Source organism: Pseudophryne corroboree, chromosome 2 (assembly GCF_028390025.1).
Source record: "Pseudophryne corroboree isolate aPseCor3 chromosome 2, aPseCor3.hap2, whole genome shotgun sequence".
In the NCBI taxonomy this organism is placed as follows: Eukaryota; Metazoa; Chordata; class Amphibia; order Anura; family Myobatrachidae; genus Pseudophryne; species Pseudophryne corroboree.
In genome coordinates, this window is record NC_086445.1 from 158,871,791 (window position 1) to 158,893,515 (window position 21,725).

General features: G+C 47.3%; 1 protein-coding gene across 3 annotated transcripts in view; it reads left to right on the plus strand.

Moving 5' to 3' along the window:
- The window catches only part of COG6 (component of oligomeric golgi complex 6), a 288,942-nt gene that overhangs the window by 126,119 nt on the left and 141,098 nt on the right, over positions 1-21,725 (plus strand). The gene's annotated exons all lie outside the window — the stretch shown is intronic.

The following is a 21,725-nucleotide window of genomic DNA, read 5'->3' on the forward strand; positions in this document are numbered from 1 at the left end:
TGTTTCTGTGCAGGGTAAATACTGGCTGCTTTATATTTACACTGCAGTTTAGATTTCAGATTGTACGCACCCCATCCACATCTAACTCTCTCTGCGCATGTTACATCTGCCCCACCTGCAGTGCAACATGGTTTGGCCCAATTGCTAACTTTTTTGGTTTGCTAACCACTCTGAATAGCCCCCAAAGTTTATTACATTTCCCACATCTTGTCATTCATTATTATAAACAAATGATCAGACTATAAGGGGTACCATGCCTATTACTTCTGCTAAGTGGCTGATCAGATTTTTCTGTGCAGAACTGTCTCCACATCAGTTGGATTAAAAGAAACCAGACAGCTGACCAGATTTTAGGGTTTCAAACCAATTTAAATTAACATTTTTACTGCTTACCATGTCCATTGCTTGCAAAGCCAGGTTAATGAAAGGCGCCATCACACGAGTGTACTTGTTCTGCGTAAATAGTACATTAAGCTTCTTGTCTACTACTAAGATAGCACCCGATAATAGAAGTGCACCTATGTTTAAAATCTTTGGAAGACCACTGTGCTCAGATTTAAACATCCGCTTCTCACTTTAGAAGCTCCCCTTTCTGATTATGATTTAAGCCTGTTTTCCATCTCCAGTCCTCAAGCCCCCCTAACAGCTCATGTTTTAAGCTTGTGGAAACAAGTAGAATTATTATTCATCCAGCTAAGCAGACGAAGTCAGCCAAGCACTACATGATTAAAGAAATCTTGAAAACATGTCCTGTTGGGTGTGCGTGAGGACCAGATATAGGACAAACTGGTTTAAAATAATGACACGGAGGGGATATTAGGACTGCCTTTATTACTCGTGACACTTTGGATTTAAAATGTGCAATGTAATTTAACAGGACATTTCAACATAATTGTGCCCCTTTTAAAGTATAGAACAAGATCCTGTCTCCACAAGCTCAGAGCTGGTGGTAAAGTGTTTTTTATGGAGGAAACATAGCTGTTCAACCTTCCACAAATCAAGAAAGAAATGTCCATGAAACTGTGCATTCTTGATTCCTTTATGTTATTTAGGTGATGTTGCTCGAAGATCTTGGCACACGCTTGCAAATGTAACATTCATGTGATGTCACCAAACAGGTTTGCGCTCTGTGGAGCGGATTTTCACTCAAACTTGGTTTAGCTTTGTAAATGATTGCCGCTTTAAAAATACGGGCAATCTCGACTGCAATCTTAGATACAGTTGCATCAACATGCCTTCACTGAACTTTGCCTGCATGAGAACGTCTGGTCTGCCCAGTTCTGCCGACCCATCGCCTATATTTGCGTGCGCTGAGCTCTGGGACATGCACATTGTGAAAACACGCAAAATAAGCTCCGCAAATAGGTGCATGTTGAACTCTGATTCAGACACTTGGACTGCAATGGTATTGTAAGTTTTACAGAAAATACAGGGTGTTTGGAAAGTCACTTTGTACTTTTGTATATTTATTAACACACCCTTCAATATATATGATGGAAACACAAATGATAATTATAAACAATGCTGAAAATGACCACCGTTGGCATCAAGACAGGCTTGGATCCTTTTTATTTTGTTTCTAAACACCTCTATATACATAAGTGCACGGTGACTTTCCGAACAAAATATGGGGTCTTTTCATAAAACTGTGAACACAGTGGGGAAGTTGCCCATGGCAACCAATCAGCTGCTCCGTATAATTTTATAATATGCAAATGAGAAATCTTACCTAAATGCTGATTGATTGCTACTGCTTTATGAAAAGTGCACAGTGACTTTCCGAACACCCTGTATATACTCAATATTATATTGTGGATTATTCCAGTTTTCCTCCTGGACTATTTCGCATTTCGCCACAAGATGGGAGTAGCATGTTCTATTCCAAACTTACATAACCTGCTGTCCTTGCTACATGCATTTATCAGTGAATGTACAAAAGTGTAAGGGTCATGTGTAGTAATGCTTGTTTTCCTATCAGGAGTAAACTAATTGACACAGTTCTGAAATTACTGAAATATTTCACAGGCATTTTTCTGTATATTATAGAAACATTTTGTTCATTATCCATTTTTCGTAGTCTTTCCTGGAAACCTCATTTGATTTTGCAAAACAGACATATGTGTGTTCCTTCATAATATTGTGTCGGTATAGTAAGTACAAGGTCAGTCTTTGAGAGTAGTAAATTATTATTTACATAACGATGCTGGCCTGCTGCTCTTTGTGTTATACTGCAGTATACTAACAATGGGGGTCATTCAGATCTGATTGCTGCTGTGTGTTTTCGCACAGCGCGCGATCAGGTCCAAATGCGCATGCATATGCTCTGCAGTGTGCAGGCGCAGCGGACAGCTACAACGCGGATCGCCGGTCAGCAACGGGATGGTGCGAAGGATTCATTCGCATGGGCGTACGCAAGGTGATTGACAGGAAGAGGCCGTTTGTGGGTGGTGACTGACCATTTACAGGGAGTGTCCGGAAAAACACAGGTGTGTCCAAGCGTTTTGAGGGAGGGTGTCTGACGTCAGCTCCGGCCCCGATCAGCAGGATTCAATCGTACTGGAAGAGTAAGTCCTGGGCTGTGCAGAGACTGCACAAACTAATTTTTAGCAACTCTGCTAACACATAGGAGCACACACTTGCACAGAGAAAATACACTCCCCCTGTAGGCGGCAAGTATCTGATCGCAGGACTGCAAAAAACGCAGTGATCATATCTGAATTACACCCATTGTCCATGAAATTCATGCAGAACAGAATCCTTATTCTACGGCCATGACTTGCTGTGACTATCCGGTCCTGCTTCTGTGTATGAGTCTGCCAGTATGCACAGTGCATGTCTGTAAAACAAGTCTGCAAATATGTCTGTATGTGCGCTCCAGGTTTTCTCCTGCAGGGTCCACAGTTTATCCACAGGATAACATTGGGATATTAGGTAGCGACAGCTGATTGGTACCAAACGATCAAAGCTTTCGGCACCCCAGAATGCAACAGGCCGTTCCTACTATATCCCCGCCTCCTGGCTTAGGCAATTCAGTTTTTTATTTGGTGCGACAGGAGCCGGACCATGGTCAATGGGCTGCTGGTTTTTAGCAGCCATGAGCTTTTTTTATTTTATTTTTATAGTCTTACTATATTTTCTCTAACGTCCTAGTGGATGCTGCGGACTCCGTAAGGACCATGGGGAATAGACGGGCTCCACAGGAGACTGGGCACTCTAAAGAAAGATTCAGTACTATCTGGTGTGCACTGGCTCCTCCCTCTATGCCCCTCCTCCAGACCTCAGAATCTGTGCCCGGCCAGAGCTGGGTGCTCCTAGTGGGCTCTCCTGAGCTTGCTAGAAAAGAAAGTATTTTGTCAGGTTTTTTATTTTCAGAGAGCTTCTGCTGGCAACAGACTCTCTGCTACGAGGGACTGAGGGGAGAGATGCAAACCTACTCACAGCAGCTAGGTAGCGCTTCTTAGGCTACTGGACACCATTAGCTCCAGAGGGATCGAACACAGGTACCTAACCTTGATCGTCCGTTCCCGGAGCCGGGCCGCCGTCCTCCTCGCAGAGCCAGAAGAACAGAAGCAGCAGAAGCATGAAGACATCGAAATCGGCGGCTGAAGACTCCTGTCTTCACTTAAGGTAGCGCACAGCACTGCAGCTGTGCGCCATTGCTCCCACAGCACACCGCACACTCCGGTCACTGTAAGGTGCAGGGCGCAGGGGGGGGCCCCCTGGGCAGCAATTAATTACCTTTTTGGCAAAAATAGACATATATACAGTCTGGGACTGTATATATGCCCGAGCCCCCGCCATTTTTTACACATTAAAGCGGGACAGAAGCCTGCCGCTGAGGGGGCGGGGCCTTCTTCCTCAGCACACCAGCGCCATTTTCTCTTCACAGCTCCGCTGGAAGGACGCTCCCCAGGCTCTCCCCTGCAGTATACAGGTGCATTAGAGGGTAAAAAAGAGAGGGGGGGGCACATAAATTTAGGCGCAGAGATATATTTAACAGCAGCTACGGGGTAAACACTAAGGTACAGTGTAATCCCTGGGTTATATAGCGCTGGGGTGTGTGCTGGCATACTCTCTCTCTGTCTCCCCAAAAGCCTTTGTGGGGTCCTGTCCTCAGTCAGAGCATTCCCTGTGTGTGTGCTGGGTGTCGGTACGCCTGTGTCGACATGTTTGATGAGGAAGGATACGTGGAGGCAGAACAAGTGCAGCTGAGTGTGGTGTCGCCGCCGACGGTGCCGACACCTGATTGGATGGATATGTGGAAGGTGTTAAATGATAATGTAAACTCCTTGCATAACAGTTTGGATAAAACTGTAACCTTGGGACAGTCAGGGTCTCAACCCATGCCTGATCCTACAGCGCAGAGGCCGTCAGGGTCTCAAAAGCGCACACTATCCCAGATAGTTGACACAGATGTCGACACGGAAGCTGACTCCAGTGTCGATGACGATGAGGCAAAGTTGCAGCCTAAAATGACTAAAGCCATCCGCTACATGATTGTAGCAATGAAGGATGTATTACACATTTCTGAGGAAAATCCTGTCCCTGACAAGAGGATTTATATGTATGGGGAGAAAAAGCATGAAGTGACTTTTCCCCCTTCACATGAATTAAATGAATTATGTGAAAAAGCGTGGGATTCCCCTGACAGGAAGGTGATAATTTCCAAGAGATTACTTATGGCGTATCCTTTCCCGCCAACGGACAGGTTACGCTGGGAATCCTCCCCTAGGGTAGACAAGGCGTTGACACGCTTGTCTAAGAAGGTGGCCCTGCCGTCTCAGGATACGGCCGCCCTAAAGGATCCTGCGGGTAGAAAGCAGGAAGCTATCCTGAAGTCTGTTTATACACATTCTGGCACACTGCTGAGGCCAGCAATTGCTTCGGCCTGGATGTGTAGTGCGGTAGCTGCAGGGACGGATAGACGGTCTCTCGGACCTAGTTTCCACAGCTACGGCTGGGAAGTCAAATTTCTTGCCTTATGTCCCTCCACAGCCTAAGAAAGCGCTGTATTACCAAATGCAGTCCTTTCGTTCTCAGAAGAGCAAGAAGGTCAGAGGTGCGTCCTTTCTTGCCGGAGGCAGGGTAGAGGAAAAAAGCTGCACCATGCAGCTAGTTCCCAGGAACAAAAGTCTTCCCCGGCTTCCACTAAATCCACCGCATGACGCTGGGGCTCCACAGGCGGAGCCAGGAGCCGTGGGGGCGCGTCTCCGACATTTCAGCCACCAGTGGGTTCGCTCACAGGTGGATCCTTGGGCTATACAAATTGTGTCTCAGGGATACAAGCTGGAATTCGAGGTGACGCCCCCTCACCGTTACCTAAAATCGGCCTTACCAACTTCCCCCGTGGAAAGGGAGATAGTGTTGGCGGCAATTCACAAACTTTTTCTCCAGCAGGTGGTGGCAGAGGTTCCCCCAACGGGGAAGGGGCTACTATTCCACTATGTTTGTGGTACCGAAACCGGACGGTTCGGTCAGACCTATTTTAAATTTAAAATCCCTGAACATTTATCTGAAGAAATTCAGTTCAAAATGGAATCGCTCAGAGCGGTCATTGCAAGCCTGGAAGAGGGGGATTTTATGGTGTCTCTGGACACCAAGGATGCTTACTTGCATGTCCCCATTTATCCGCCTCATCAGGAGTACCTCAGGTTTGTGGTACGGGACTGTCATTACCAATTCCAGACGGTGCCGTTTGGCCTGTCCACGGCACCGAGAGTTTTTACCAAGGTGATGGCGGAAATGATGGTGCTCCTTCGGAAGCAAGGGGTTACAATTATCCCATACTTGGACGATCTCCTCATAAAGGCGAGGTCCAGGGAGCAGTTGCTGATCAGCGTAGCACACTCTCAGGAAGTGTTACGTCAGCACGGCTGGATTCTGAACATTCCAAAGTCGCAGCTGATTCCTGCGACGCGTCTGCCCTTCCTGGGCATGATTCTGGACACAGACTAGAAGGTGTTTCTCCCGGAGGAGAAGGCTCAGGGGCTCGTGACTCTGGTCAGAGACCTCCTAAAGCCAAAACAGGTGTCGGTGCGTCACTGCACACGAGTCCTGGGAAAGATGGTGGCGTCATACGAAGCCATTACCTTCGGCAGGTTCCATGCGAGGATCTTTCAGTGGGATCTGCTGGACAAGTGGTCCGGATCGCATCTTCAGATGCATCGGATGATCACCCTGTCCCGCAGGGCCAGGGTGTCTCTTCTGTGGTGGCTACAAGGTGCTCACCTCCTCGAGGGCCGCAGATTCGGCATACAGGACTGGGTCCTGGTGACCACGGATGCAAGCCTCCGAGGGTGGGGGGCAGTCACTCAAGGAAGAAACTTCCAAGGGCTGTGGTCAAGTCAGGAGACTTGTCTGCACATAAATATCCTGGAGCTACGGGCCATATACAACGCCCTGAGTCAAGCGAAGCCTCTGCTTCGAGACCAACCAGTGCTGATTCAGTCAGACAACATCACGGCAGTCGCTCATATAAACCGCCAGGGCGGCACAAGAAGCAGGGTGGCAATGGTGGAAGCCACCAGGATTCTTCGTTGGTCGGAGAATCACGTGCAAGCACTGTCAGCAGTGTTCATTCCGGGAGTGGACAACTGGGAAGCAGACTTCCTCAGCAGACACGACCTCCACCCGGGAGAGTGGGGACTTCATCAAGAAGTCTTCACGCAGATTGTAATTCGATGGGAACTGCCACAGGTGGACATGATGGCGTCCCGCCTGAACAAAAAATTAAAGAGGTATTGCACCAGGTCAAGGGACCCTCAGGCGATAGCTGTGGACGCACTGATGACACCGTGGGTATTCCAGTCGGTCTATGTGTTTCTTCCTCTTCCTCTCATACCCAGGGTACTGAGAATCGTAAGAAAAAGAGGAGTGAGAACAATACTCATTGTTCCGGATTGGCCAAGAAGGACTTGGTACCCGGAACTGCAAGAAATGCTCACAGAGGACCCATGGCCTCTGCCTCTCAGACAGGACCTGTTGCAACAGTGGCCCTGTCTGTTCCAAGACTTACCGCGGCTTCGTTTGACGGCATGGCGGTTGAACGCCGGATCCTAGCAGAAAAGGGCATTCCAGATGCAGTTATTCCTACGCTGATAAAGGCTAGGAAGGACGTGACAGCAAAACATTATCACCGTATATGGTGAAAATATGTTGCTTGGTGTGAGGCCAGGAAGGCCCCTACAGAGGAATTCCAGCTGGGTCGATTCCTGCACTTCCTACAGTCAGGTGTGACTATGGGCCTAAAATTAGGGTCCATAAAGGTCCAGATTTCGGCCCTATCCATTTTCTTTCAAAAAGAACTGGCTTCTCTGCCTGAGGTTCAGACGTTTGTTAAGGGAGTGCTGCATATTCAGCCTACTTTTGTGCCACCAGTGGCACCTTGGGATCTTAACGTGGTCTTGGGTTTCCTGAAATCCCACTGGTTTGAGCCACTTAAGACAGTGGAGCTAAAGTATCTCACGTGGAAAGTGGTCATGCTGTTGGCCTTAGCCTCAGCTAGGCGTGTGTCAGAATTGGCGGCTTTGTCATGTAAAAGCCCCTATCTGGTTTTCCATATGGATAGGGCAGAATTGCGGACTCGTCCGCAGTTTCTGCCAAAGGTGGTGTCATCTTTTCATTTGAACCAACCCATTGTGGTGCCTGCGGCTACTCGTGACTTGGAGGATTCCAAGTTGCTTGATGTAGTCAGGGCTTTGAAGATCTATGTTGCCAGGACGGCTGGAGTCAGGAAAACTGACTCGCTGTTTATCCTGTATGCATCCAACAAGCTGGGTGCTCCTGCTTCAAAGCAAACCATTGCTCGCTGGATCTGTAACACGATTCAGCAGGCTCATTCTGCGGCTGGATTGCCGCATCCAAAATCAGTGAAAGCCCATTCCACAAGGAAGGTGGGCTCTTCTTGGGCGGCTGCCCGAGGGGTCTCGGCATTACAGCTTTGCCGAGCTGCTACTTGGTCGGGTTCAAACACATTTGCAAAATTCTACAAGTTTGATACCCTGGCTGAGGAGGACCTGGTGTTTGCTCATTCGGTGCTGCAGAGTCATCCGCACTCTCCCGCCCGTTTGGGAGCTTTGGTATAATCCCCATGGTCCTTACGGAGTCCCCAGCATCCACTAGGACGTTAGAGAAAATAAGAATTTACTCACCGGTAAATCTATTTCTCTGACGTCCTAGTGGATGCTGGGGACTCCGTAAGGACCATGGGGAATAGACGGCTCCGCAGGAGACTGGGCACATCTAAAGAAAGCTTTAGGACTATCTGGTGTGCACTGGCTCCTCCCCCTATGACCCTCCTCCAAGCCTCAGTTAGATTTCTGTGCCCGGCTGAGCTGGATGCACACTAGGGGCTCTCCTGAGCTCCTAGGAAGAAAGTATATGTTAGGTTTTTTATTTTCAGTGAGACCTGCTGGCATCAGGCTCACTGCACCGTGGGACTAAGGGGAGAAGAAGCGAACCTACCTAAGTGGTGGTAGCTTGGGCTTCTTAGGCTACTGGACACCATTAGCTCCAGAGGGATCGAACACAGGACCCGACCTCGACGTCCGTTCCCGGAGCCGCGCCGCCGTCCCCCTTACAGAGCCAGAAGCAAGAAGGTGGTCCGGAAAATCGGCGGCTGAAGACTTCTGTCTTCTCCAAGGTAGCGCACAGCACTGCAGCTGTGCGCCATTGCTCCTCATGCACACCACACACTGCGGTCACTGATGGGTGCAGGGCGCTGGGGGGGGGGGCGCCCTGAGCAGCAATATTAACACCTTGGCTGGCGAACTGACACCATATATAGCCCCAGGGGCTATATAGGTGTTTATTAACCCCTGCCAGAACTTTTACAATAGCGGGAGAAAGCCCGCCGAAAAAGGGGCAGAGCCATCTCCCTCAGCACACTGGCGCCATTTTTCCTCACAGCTCTGCTGGAGGGATCGCTCCCTGGCTCTCCCCTGCAGTCCTGCACTACAGAAAAGGGTTAAAAAGAGAGGGGGGGGCACAAATTAGGCGCAATATATATATATATTATGCAGCTATAAGGGAAAACACTCTATATAGGTGATATCCCTGTGATATATAGCGCTCTGGTGTGTGCTGGCATACTCTCCCTCTGTCTCCCCAAAGGGCTTTGTGGGGTCCTGTCCTCTGTCAGAGCATTCCCTGTGTGTGTGCTGTGTGTCGGTACTGCTGTGTCGACATGTATGATGAGGATAATGATGTGGAGGCGGAGCAAATGCCTGTGAATGGGATGTCACCCCCTGCGGGGTCGACACCGGTGTGGATGGACTTATGGAAGGAATTACGGGACAGTGTCAACTCCTTACATAAAAGGTTTGACGACATAGGACAGCCGGCTGCTCAGCTTGTGCCTGTCCAAGCGTCTCACATGTCATCAGGGGCTCTAAAACGCCCGCTACCTCAGATGGCAGACACAGATGTTGACACGGATACCGACTCTAGTGTCGACGACGATGAGACTAGTGTACCTTCCAATAGGGCCACCCGTTACATGATTGAGGCAATGAAAAATGTATTACACATTTCTGATAATACCCCAGATACCACAAAAAAGGGTATTATGTTTGGTGACAGAAAACTACCAGTAGTTTTCCTGCATCTGAGGAATTGATATGAGGTGTGTGAGGAAGCGTGGACTTCCCCCGATAAGAAATTTATAATTTCTAAGCAGCGTACCCTTTTCCGCCAGAGGATAGGTCACGTTGGGAAATAACCCCTAGGGTAGATAAAGCGGTTACACGCTTATTAAAAAAGGTGGCACTACCGTCACGGATACGGCCGCCCTGAAGGACCTGCTGATAGAAAGCAGAAAACTACCCTTAAAGCTATATACACACACACGGGCATTATATTGAGACCTGCTATTGCCTCGGCATGGATGTGCAGTGCGGCAGCTGCGTGGTCAGATTCCCTGTCGGATAATATTTATACTATAGATAGGGACAATATTTTGCTGAAAATAGAGCATATAAAAGACGCTGTCTTATACATGCGTGATGCACAGAGGGATATTTGCCGACTGGCATCACTAATAAGCGCTATGTAAAACCATTGCCGCCAGACGGGGGTTATGGACTCGGCAATGGTCGGGTGATGCCGATTCAAAACGGCACATGGAAGTTTGCCCTAGAAGGGGGTGGAACTGTTTGGGGATGGTCTTTCAGACCTCGTTTCCACAGCTACGGCTGGGAAATCAAAACTTTTGCCACAAGCTACCCCACAGCAAAAGTAAGCACTGTATTATCAGGTACAGTCCCTTCGGCCCCAGAAAAGTAGAGGGCTAGAGGCTCATCTTTTCTGCCAAGAGGAAAAGGTAGAGGGAAAAAGCTGCAGCACACAGCTAGTTCCCGGGAGCAGAAGTGCTCCCCTGCGTCCGGTAAGTCCACAGCATGACGCTGGGGCTGCTCAGGCGGACCCGGGTACGGTGGGGGCCCGTCTCAGAAATTTCAGCGCACAGTGGGCTCTCTCACAGGTGGATCCCTGGGTTCTTCAAACAGTATCTCAGAGGTACAGGCTGGAATTCGAGACGTCTCCCGCCCGCCGTTGCCTAAAATCTGCCTTACCGGCAACTCCCTCTGCCAGGGAGGCAGTGTTGGTGGCTATCCAAAAAACTGTATTCACAGCAAGTGATTATCAAGGGTACCCCTCCTTCAACAGGAAAAGGGTTACTTTTCCACAATGTTTTTGGTACCGAAACCGGACGGTTCGGTGAGACTCATCTTAAATTTAAAATCCTTGAACACATATAACAAAAGATTCAAGTTCAAGATGGAATCGCTCAGGGCGATTATTGCGATCCTAGACGAGGGGGATTACAGGGTCTCTCTGGACATCAAGGATACTTACCTGCATGTCCCCATTTACCCTACTCACCAGGAGTACCTCAAGATTGTGGTACAGGACTGTCACTATCAGTTCCAGACGCTGCCGTTTGGATTATCCACGGCACCGAGGGTCTTTACCATGGGTACTGACCGAAATGATGATACTCCTTCGCAAGAAGGGAGTTTTAATTATCCCGTACTTGGACGATCTCCTGATAAAGGCGAGGTTCAAGGAACAGTTGGTAAGGGGGTAGCACTTTCTCGGGAAGTGCTGCAACAGCAGGACTGGATTCTCAATTCCAAAGTCACAGCTGGTCCCGACGACACGTCTTCTGTTCCTGGGAATGATTCTGGAAACAGACCAGAAAAAAGTGTTTCTTCCAATGGAAAAAGCCGAGGAGTTGTCATCTCTAGTCAGAAACCTCCTAAGACCGGGACAGGTGTCGGTACATCAATGCACACGAGTCCTGGGAAAAATGGTAGCTTCGTACGAAGCAATGCCATTCGGAAAGTTCCACGCAAGGATTTTCCAGTGGGACCTGTTGGACAAATGGTCCGGGTCCCATCTCCAGATACAGCAGCAGATAATCCGGTCGGCAAGAACCAGGGTGTCGCTGCGGTGGTGGCTGCAGAGGGTTCATCTACCAGAGGGCCGCAGATTCGGAATACAGGACTGGGTCCTGGGGACCACGGATGCCAGCCTTCGGGGCTGGGGTGCAGTCACACAGGGAAGGAATTTCCAGGGCTTATGGTCAAGCCTGGAGACATCACTTCACATAAATATCCTGGAGCTAAGGGCCATTTACAATGCTCTAAGCTTAGCAAGACCTCTGCTTCAAGAGTCTATGGTCCAAACAGGAGTTTTCACTTACCATAAATTTTCTGGAGATAAGAGCCATTTACAAGGCCTAAGCAAAACAAGGCCCCTGCTTCACTAGCCGTACTGATCCAATCAGACAACATCACGGCGCTCGCCAATGTAAACAGGCAGGGCGGCACAAGAAGCAGGAGGGCGATGGCAGAAGCCACAAGGATTCCCCGTTGGGCGGAAAATCAGGTGGTAGCACTGGCAGCAGTGTTCATTCCGGGAGTGGACAACTGGGAAGCAGACTTCCGCAGCAGACTCCACCCGGGAGAATAGGGACTTCATCCAGAAGTCTTCCAAATGCTGGTAAACCGTTGGGAAAGACCACAGGTGGACATGATGGCGTCCCGCCTCAATAAAAAAGATATTGCGCCAGGTCAAGGGAACCTCAGGCGATCGCTGTGGACGCTCTAGTGACACCACGGGTGTACCAGTCGGTTTATGTGTTCCCCTCCTTTCCCTCTCATACCCAAGGTACTGAGGATAATAAGGAAAAGAGGAGTAAGAACTATACTCATTGTTCCGGATTGGCCAAGAAGGGCTTGGTACCTGGAACTTCAGGAGTTGATCTCAGAGGACCCATGGCCTCTGCCACGCAGACAGGATCTGCTGCAGCAGGGGCCCTGTCTGTTCAAAGACTTACCGCGGCTGCATTGACGGCATGGCGGTTGAACACCGGATCCTGAGTGAAAAAGGCGTTCCGGAGGAAGTCATTCTTATCCTGATCAAAGCCAGGAAGGATGTCAGCCTGAAGTTCAGACGTTGTAAGGGAGTGCTGCATATTCAGCCCCTTTTTTGTGCCCCAGTGGCACCTTGGGATCTCAATGTGGTTTTGAAGTTCCTGGAATCACATTGGTTTGAGCCACTTAAAACCGTGGATTTGAAATATCTCACATGAAAAGTGGTCATGTGTTGGCTCTGGCTTCGGCCAGGCATGTGGCAGATTTGGCGGCTTTGTCATAAAAAAGCCCTTACCTGACTTTCCATATGGATAGGGCAGAGTTGAGGACTCGTTCTCACTTTCTCCCGAAGGTGGTATCAGGTTTTCACTTGTACCAACCTATTGTGGTGCCTGCGGCTACTAGGGACCTGGAGGATTCCAAGTTACTGGACGTAGTCAGGGCCCTGAAAAATTATATTTCCAGGACGGCTGGAGTCAGGAAATCTGACTCGCTGTTTATCCTAGATGCACCCAACATGCTGGGTGCTCCTGCTTCTAAGCAGACTATAGCGCGCTGGATTTGTAGCACTATTCAGCTTGCGCATTCTGCGGTGGGACTACCGCAGCCTAAATCTGTAAAAGCCCATTCCACTTGGAAGGGGGCTCATCTTGGGCGGCTGCCCGAGGGGTCTCGGCTTTACAACTTGGCCGAGCTGCTACTTGGTCAGGGGCAAACACGTTGCAAAATTCTACAAATTTGATACCCTGGCTGAGAAGGACCTTGAGTTCTCTCATTCGGTGCTGCAGAGTCATCCGCACTCTCCCGCCCGTTTGGGAGCTTTGGTATAATCCCCATGGTCCTTACGGAGTCCCCAGCATCCACTAGGACGTCAGAGAAAATAAGATTTTACTCACCGGTAAATCTATTTCTCGTAGTCCGTAGTGGATGCTGGGCGCCCATCCCTAGTGCGGATTGTCTGCAATACTTGTAAATAGTTATTGTTACACAAATCGGGTTGTTATTGCGAACCATCTATTCAGAGGTTCCATTGTTATCATACTGTTAACCGGGGTTCCTATCACGAGTTATATGGTGTGATTGGTGTGGCTGGTATGAGTCTTACCCGGGATTCAAAATCCTTCCTTATTGTGTCAGCTCTTCCGGGCACAGTGTCCTAACTGAGGCTTGGAGGAGGGTCATAGGGGGAGGAGCCAGTGCACACCAGATAGTCCTAAAGCTTTCTTTAGATGTGCCCAGTCTCCTGCGGAGCCGTCTATTCCCCATGGTCCTTACGGAGTCCCCAGCATCCACTACGGACTACGAGAAATAGATTTACCGGTGAGTAAAATCTTATTTTCTCGTAGTCCGTAGTGGATGCTGAGCGCCCGTCCCAAGTGCGGACTTTCTGCAATTCGTGTATATAGTTATTGCTTAACAAAGGGTTATGGTTATGTAGCATCGGTTGAGTGATGCTCAGTTGTTGTTCATACTGTTAACTGGGTAAGTTTATCACAAGTTGTACAGTGTGATTGGTGTGGCTGGTATGAGTCTTACCCTGGATTCCAAAATCCTTTTCTTGTAATGTCAGCTCTTCCGGGCACAGTTTCCTTAACTGAGGTCTGGAGGAGGGGCATAGAGGGAGGAGCCAGTGCACACCAGATAGTTCTGAATCTTTTTTTAGAGTGCCCAGTCTCCTGCGGAGCCCGTCTATTCCCCATGGTCCTTACGGAGTCCCCAGCATCTACTACGGACTACGAGAAATAGAATTACCGGTGAGTAAATTCTTATTTTTTGAGCGATCTTTCTAAAAAGCGACTTGTACTATCCTTAGAAAGAATCGCTCCAACAAATCCCCGCTGGGTCGCGACAGTGCTTACCCACGTGTACAGTGCTGCCATGATCCCTAGGGTTGATGTCAGCAGTGTAAAGGCCCGTACACACTTGCCGATATATCGGCCGTTCTATTGAACGGACGATATATATCGCGGGTCCGACGGCTAGTGTGTACGGGCGATATGTCTGTGAACTCCGTCGTTCTCAGACATATTGCATTGGCCCTGCAGCACAGCTGACGGCCAATATATCTACCGATATATTGGCGCATCGCTGTGTGTGTATGGGCGACCATCCGCCCGCCCGTACACAAGCTGCTGCAGCCGGTGGTGATTGACAGCTGAACTGGGCGGGCGTGTGTACCCGCCCGCCCAGTTCATGACATCAGTCCCCTATGGATCGGGCAGTGTGTATGCACAGCACACTGCCCGATCCATCCATAGATGTTTCTGCAGATCAGTTGATCTGAAGATATATCTATCAGTGTGTACCCACCATAAGTTAAACACTCCCTTTGTCGCCCCTCCCCCCGGTTCATGACCAGTTTCCTCTGAGTTTCCTGCCATGAACTGAATTCCAGCTTCCGTCTGAGATGCTGTGTATCTAAAAGGACCCAGTCGCAGCATAGGCAGCTGTATGACTGGTGCGTCGGTGTTCACTTGGGCATCTGTGTTCACTGTAGGTTCACGGGGCGATTGTGTACACTAATAGCATCTGGATCCACTCAGCATTCACTAACGTATTGATCGATCCTAGAAGCGGGGTGAAGTCTCCCTGTATCCCACTCTCCTGAGCCAGGTGATACAGCACTGAGTCTCTATCTACCTTTGGTACTAATATTTGGATAAGTGCCTGATGCATACGAGTCTGTAAACTATTGTTGCTATTTTCTTTTGCTGTCTGAGAGTGGCTTCCTTGACAGTGCAAGTGTCAGCATTGACTGTTTGGATCCAAAAGGAAATTGCTAACCTACAGGATGTGCACACTTTTTTTCCCCCCAGGGAATGCTGCACATTCAACCTCCTTTTGTTCCTCCTACAGTGCCTTGGGACTTATGTTTAGTCCTAAAGGCCCTTCAAGTTGCCCCATTTGAACCACTAAAACGAGTGGAGTTTAAATGGTTGACAGCTGAAGTTCTCTTTCTACTGGCTATTACTTCAGCTAGAAGAGTTTCAGATTTAGGGGCATTGTTATGTCGCCCTCCTTTTCTGATTTTTTTTTATCCAGATAAAGCAGTTCTCAGAACCAAATCTGGGTATCTTCCTAAGGTAGTGTCTAAATTACACCTTAACGAAGAAATTGTAGTCCCGGCCTTCCCAGGGCCAGACCTTTCTGCGGGAGATACTTTAAGGATCTACTTGGATCGTACCAGTGCCATCAGAAAGACAGACACTCTCTTCATTCTCTACGGATTTCACAAGAGAGGATGGCCTGCTGACAAGCAGACAATGGCGAGGTGGCTTCGAATGACAATTTCAGAAGCATATTCTCAAGCTGATCTCCCTGTTTCGGCTAATGTCTCTGCTCACTTTACTCATACGGTAGGTCCGTCATGGGCAGCACAACGTGGTGCTTCAGCAGAACAGATATGTAAGGCAGCCACATAGTCTTCCATTAACACATTCATTAGACATTATGCCTTTGATACATTTGCCTCTCGGGACGCTGAATTCGAGTGAAGGATTCTCCTGTCCAATCAGGAGCGTCCCCACCACTAAATTGCTTTGGGACATGCCAATGTTATCTTGTGGATAACCTGTGGACCCTGCAGGAGATATAATCGTTATGGTAGACTTACCGTTGATAACTCTGTTTCTCCTAAGTCCACAGGGATCCCACCCAGACGCACCTGATTTGAGGATCCTTTCAATCACTAACCTCTTCCTTCTTGTATGGAAGGGTGCGCATGTGTGTTCTTTTCGCCTGATTAGGGCTCTCTGTGATGATCCTGCCTTGACCTTTGGAAAACAACTGAATTGCCTGAGCCAGGAGGTAGGGATATAGGGACGGGCCCGTTGCATTCTGGGAGGCCAACAGCTTTGATCGTTTGGTGCCAATCTGCTGTCGCTACCTCATAGAGAAATAGAGTTATCAACTGTAAATCTACCGTAACGATTATTTCACGCAATCCAATTAGAAATGTGCGAAAACGGAATTTGTCGATTATTCATGCCAACAAAACCAGTGAAAAGTCTAGGAGAAATCTGCCTGTACCCCCTAAAAGGAAACTAATATAGGATAACAGTATAGACTTCTGTTAGTGGCCATAATAAAAGTATTTGGGGTTCTTTAAAATTTGTCAAATGGCTATTATATGCATTATTGTAAAACAATGACAAAATGATAGAAAGCAAGTGTTTTCATGAAAATAAGTGCTCTAATTAAATTAGGGGTACATTTAAATGCCAATTAGTAGGTTTTTGTGTCATTTTAGGGGACTTTAAATCAATCTTTGAACACCTGTAACTCACACCCGCAAGCCTAAAAACACTTTTCCCATTCATACAACACCCCATTATGCCTGTCCCACATCTTTAAAACCATTTTACTAAACTTTGCTTTTTTTTTATCACCTCAAAAATGACATCTCATTATTGGCCAAATTAAACAAATGTAAATAATCTAAGTGCCTAATTAGTCATTAACGGGGAGTTGGGGGCGGGGGACCTCGGGACCTTCAAGTAAAAGGACAACAGGGTGACTAAGAGTATGCGGAACATTAATATGTCCTAACCAATAAGTGTTAATACTCTGTTACATAAAAAAATTTTATTCAGCAGCATTAGAAGCGACCATTTGCTTGTGTTAATATCAGTTAGTGGCATTATTTGCTCTGAAACTGCCCGGGCAAATTTTGAGGCGTTTGCTTCTTATGATCACATGGCCTGATTAATAGAGTTACGCTATTCCAATATTTATACAGTTGTTCGATGTTTTTATTACTGCGCACGGTCACACAGGGCATTTGTTCTTGTTCCTCTGCAATGACGCTCACAGATAGGATTAGGACACCGATTGACTGACAGTTAGGGACCTGTCAGGGTCTTAGTTCCATCGCCCATAGGATTACTGGGGGATGCTGAGTCGCTTCAGAATGACTTAGTTAAATTAAAAAGCTTAGTTAAATTAGAAGCTTGGGCAGCGAAATGGAGAATGCGCTTCAATACAGACAAGTGTAAGGTAATGCACTGTGGTAACAAGAACAAAAATAACACCTACCTACTAAATGGGGTAAAATTAGGGGATTCTGTACTGGAAAAGAACTTAGGTGTCCTCATAGATAGCAAGCTAAGCAGTAGTACCCAAAGTAGGACTGCAGCAAAGAAGGCTAATAAGATATTAGCATGCATAAAACGGGGAATTGATGCTAGGGACGAGAGTATTATACTCCCTTTATATAAATCACTTGTAAGGCCACACCTTGAATACTGTGTACAATTCTGGGCACCTTACTACAAAAAGGATATCCTGGAGCTAGAAAAGGTTCAAAGGCGGGCGACCAAACTAATTAAGGGTATGGAGACGCTGGAATACGAGGAAAGGCTTGAAAGACTAGGCATGTTTACACTGGAAAAGAGGAGATTAAGAGGGGACATGATCAACATTTACAAATATATAAGGGGACAATATACAGATCTTGCGCAGGACCTATTTTTGGTTAGATCAACACAGAGAACTCGTGGACACTCGCTCAGGTTAGAGGAGAGGAGATTCAACACAATACGGCGTAAAGGCTTTTTTACGGTAAGGACGATACGTGTTTGGAATTCCCTGCCTGAGGGAGTTGTAATGGCCAACTCAGTCAACACCTTTAAGAATGGGTTAGATAAATTCCTAATGGATAAGGATATCCAGGGTTACGGGGCATAGTCACGCACTATGGTTAGTATAAAAAAGAGGGGTTGATCGGAACGGCAGTCAGCAACTTCAGTCAAAATTTTATACAATTTTATACAAAATAATCATGCATAGGAGACCACAAATAGGTTGAACCCGATGGACAATTGTCTTTTTTCAACCTTAGATACTATGTTACTATGTTACTAGAATACTGATAACTGACTGATCTTCGTTTAATGCTGGGGTTTTTTTGTACACTTGGATGTGCAAAGCTGCTGATGAGCGTCTCAATACAAATCCCTGCGGATGTGACATTTGCATATCTTTGCACAGTATCTGCGTACAAAGTCACAGCAGTGGCGGCTGCATTAGTATACATCTCTGATTAAGTTTGCCAAACTTGTACTACAGGCAAATATCACACAACCTGATGCAGACCACAGTCCTCACTGTCCAGCTTTTAAGGATAGCATACTTGAGCACAGGTGACTTGGTCAAGTCAAAATAACTGAGATACTATCGGTGCTCAAGCATGCATATCACTGAAACTTGGACTATTATATCCCTTGCACAGTGCCCCTTTGCCGGGTTATTGCCAGGCTGACCTGGTTCGTGGCTCAGTTTCAAAGAGTCCCCTCCCACAAAAAAACCCGGTTGAGTGACCCGGTAATCCAACCGAGTGTGGTATGATAGATTTACACAAATTAGATAGACAGTCAATAGGTCGACGTCATATAGTCGACATGGTCAAAAGGTCGACAGTGAAAAGGTTAACTGTGTCTAAGGGTTAAAAGGTTGACATGGAAATAGTTTGCACAAAAAAGGTTGACACAAGTATTTTTTTAATGGTTTGTGTCCAAAATTTGTCCATTGCACAGTCTGTCCACGATTAGTGCAAACGTAGACGCTCATTCCGCTATCGCAGGTTACTATTCCCAATCGTAGTCCATGTGGATGCTAAATAACTCAAAAGGTGAAAAAAATCCAAAACAACTCGTTGACCATTTTTGTGTCGACCTTTTGACCATGTGGACCATGTGGGGTTGACCTATTGACTGTCTAACCAGACACTGTCTATCTGTACTTTTTAACCCAATCCAACCCAGGTAGTGACCTTGGTTGGACACGGGAATGACCCGTGTAAGTGGGGCAGTGTAAATGGTCCATTCCAGGTCATCTGATTACCTGGTCCCCTTTACAGTGTACAAAGAGCAGTGTCACTGGCACTTAGAGATGATGACATCTCCAAGCACCATCAGAACATTTAACATTGCCCCTAATGTAAACAGCATCAACTGTCGAAGCCGCAGTGTGAAGGGGGTTCTGACCTGGATTGGAAAAGTGTTCCAGATCTCAGGTCAGGTCCGGAATTGTGGTGTGAAAAGAATAATAGTGTACCTTGAGGACCAAGGTTGAGAATTAGTGGCCTAGGGTATGTGTTGGGAGAAAGAGACAACAAATACAGTATATAGAACAATTGTGAAACCCAGCAGTAGAAGAACATTTTATAATCATTTTCAAATATTAGCCGTTTAAATGTAAACAGATTGGGCGGAAATCAATTGTCGCCCCCCCCGGCAGGCAGCTGTTCAATTGTTTCTACTGACTGGCGCAATAACATAATTTCAGCTCACTACCCCTGATGGATTGTGATCTGAAATTAGCCAAAAGTGACTCATTTGAGCGCCAAACGGGATTTTTCATGATCACGCCCATTAGTTTGGTCTGGTTTTGCCGCTTAATGCGGCTAAACCTGACTGCTATGGGCGTGATATGCGCGATAATGGGGATCAATGGAATATCACCCCGTTATCTCCCGTCACTTTAGACGAGGGATCCAGTGTGATATAACAATTGAATTTCGCCCATAGGATCCTAAAGCCCTGTACACACGGGGGTATGTGTACTGAGTGATCTAGAACAGATTGCTCAGCACACATCTCTCCCCCTGCTCATCAGCACTCAACTCGATGTGTGCTGAGCGAGTGAGGAGGATGGGAAGGGGGGCGCTCATTTCACCCAGTGGTGTAGATGTTTAGTAATATGCAGTCACAGGAGGTATATTAGTGTATCTGATGAGTCCGGTGTTACACAAAGGAAATATTCAGTGTTAGCAGAAGCTTTTCATCTTCTCCTCTGGTAGATAAGGTAGAATTATGGCTAGAAAACAGATGCAAATTGATTGTTAAATAGCGGTCATTCTCTAGAAGTTAAAGCAGTATCTGTGCCTGTGGTTCTTGGAGGAGCAAAGTAATTCTGGCACTTGGGGGGAGATTTATTAAACCTTGGAGAGTGCTGAAGTGAGGAAGTTGCCCATAGCAACCAGTCATCTCACTGTAATTTTATACACTGTGCTAGAATAATGGTAATTGCTGATTAGTTACTATGCGCAACTTCTCTACTTCATCTCTTTCCAAGATTTGACAAATTTCCCCCTTGGTGTATTCCTAGTTTTTGGGAAGATACCGAGGGGTATATTTACTATAGGTCAGTTTTTCATTCATTTTTATCAGTCCCAAATGCATGAACATTGGTATTATGCGGTATGCAGCGCAAATCCAACGGGACCTGAAGCAGGCCCCATGAGTGGACAATGAAAACCTTGGCAAGAATGGGCAGGCCCAGAACAGATCAGTAAATAGTGGCATTACAGAATTCCCCTACATCTAAGCCAAATAAAATAAGATTTTACTTACCGATAAATCTATTTCTCGGAGTCCGTAGTGGATGCTGGGGTTCCTGAAAGGACCATGGGGAATAGCGGCTCCGCAGGAGACAGGGCACAAAAAGTAAAGCTTTTTCCGATCAGGTGGTGTGCACTGGCTCCTCCCCCTATGACCCTCCTCCAGACTCCAGTTAGGTACTGTGCCCGGACGAGCGTACACAATAAGGGAGGATTTTGAATCCCGGGTAAGACTCATACCAGCCACACCAATCACACCGTACAACTTGTGATCTAAACCCAGTTAACAGTATGATAACAGCTGAGCCTCTGAAAGATGGCTTCCTTCAACAATAACCCGAATTAGTTAACAATAACTATGTACAATTTATGCAGATAATCCGCACTTGGGATGGGCGCCCAGCATCCACTACGGACTCCGAGAAATAGATTTATCGGTAAGTAAAATCTTATTTTCTCTATCGTCCTAGTGGATGCTGGGGTTCCTGAAAGGACCATGGGGATTATACCAAAGCTCCCAAACGGGCGGGAGAGTGCGGATGACTCTGCAGCACCGAATGAGAGAACTCCAGGTCCTCCTTAGCCAGAGTATCAAATTTGTAAAATTTTACAAACGTGTTCTCCCCTGACCACGTAGCTGCTCGGCAAAGTTGTAATGCCGAGACCCCTCGGGCAGCCGCCCAAGATGAGCCCACCTTCCTTGTGGAGTGGGCCTTTACAGATTTAGGCTGTGGCAGGCCTGCCACAGAATGTGCAAGTTGGATTGTGCTACAGATCCAACGAGCAATCGTCTGCTTAGACGCCGGAGCACCCATCTTGTTGGGTGCATACAATATAAACAACGAGTCAGATTTTCTGACTCCAGCTGTCCTTGCAATATATATTTTTAATGCTCTGACAACGTCCAGTAACTTGGAGTCCTCCAAGTCACTTGTAGCCGCAGGCACTACAATAGGCTGGTTCAGATGAAATGCTGACACCACCTTAGGGAGAAAATGCGGACGAGTCCGCAG